Source organism: Branchiostoma floridae, chromosome 6 (genome assembly GCF_000003815.2).
Source record: "Branchiostoma floridae strain S238N-H82 chromosome 6, Bfl_VNyyK, whole genome shotgun sequence".
Lineage (NCBI taxonomy): Eukaryota > Metazoa > Chordata > Leptocardii > Amphioxiformes > Branchiostomatidae > Branchiostoma > Branchiostoma floridae.
Genome location: NC_049984.1, coordinates 17,351,636 through 17,352,575, shown reverse-complemented (window position 1 = coordinate 17,352,575; position 940 = coordinate 17,351,636).

Here is a 940-nt window from a genome sequence, read left to right as displayed (position 1 = left end):
GTTACCAAAGTAATTTTGGGTACTCAAATCACTTTTTACCTTATGCCCACGGGTTTTACTATGATACTCAAGTGTACGCACATTTTGTTTTGAAAATTTCGGAAAGTCCGATCGTAAGGGGTCGCTTTTTTGCGGTTACCGAAAGGGTTTCGCTTAGCGGTTAGCGGTTATCCCCCAGTTGAGCCTTCATTCGTATGTAGAAAAGTTACAAAGTAATTTTGGGTACTCAAATCACTTTTTACCTTTTGCCCACGGGTTTTACTTTGATATTCAAGTGTTGAAAGTAACGCACATTTTGTTTGAAATTTCGGAAGTCCGATCGTAAGGGGTCGCTTTTTTGCGGTTACCGAAGGGTTCGCTTAGCGGTTAGCGGTTATTCCCCAGGTGAGCCTTCATTCGTATGTAGAAAAGTTACAAAGTAATTTTGGGTACTCAAATCACTTTTTACCTTTTGCTCACGGGTTTTACTATGATATTCAAGTGTTGAAAGTAACGCACATTTTGTTTGAAATTTCGGAAGTCCGATCGTAAGGGGTCGCTTTTTTGCGGTTACCGAAGGGTTCGCTTAGCGGTTAGCGGTTATCCTCCAGGTGAGCCATCATTCGTATGTAGAAAAGTTACAAAGTAATTTTGGGTACTCAAATCACTTTTTACCTTTTGCCCACGGGTTTTACTTTGATATTCAAGTGTTGAAAGTAACGCACATTTTGTTTGAAATTTCGGAAGTCCGATCGTAAGGGGTCGCTTTTTTGCGGTTACCGAAGGGTTCGCTTAGCGGTTAGCGGTTATCCCCCAGGTGAGCCAACATTCGTATGTAGAAAAGTTACAAAGTAATTTTGGGTACTCAAATCACTATTTACCTTTTGCCCACGGGTTTTACTATGATACTCAAGTGTTGAAAGTAACGCACATTTTGTTTGAAATTTCGGAAGTCTGATCG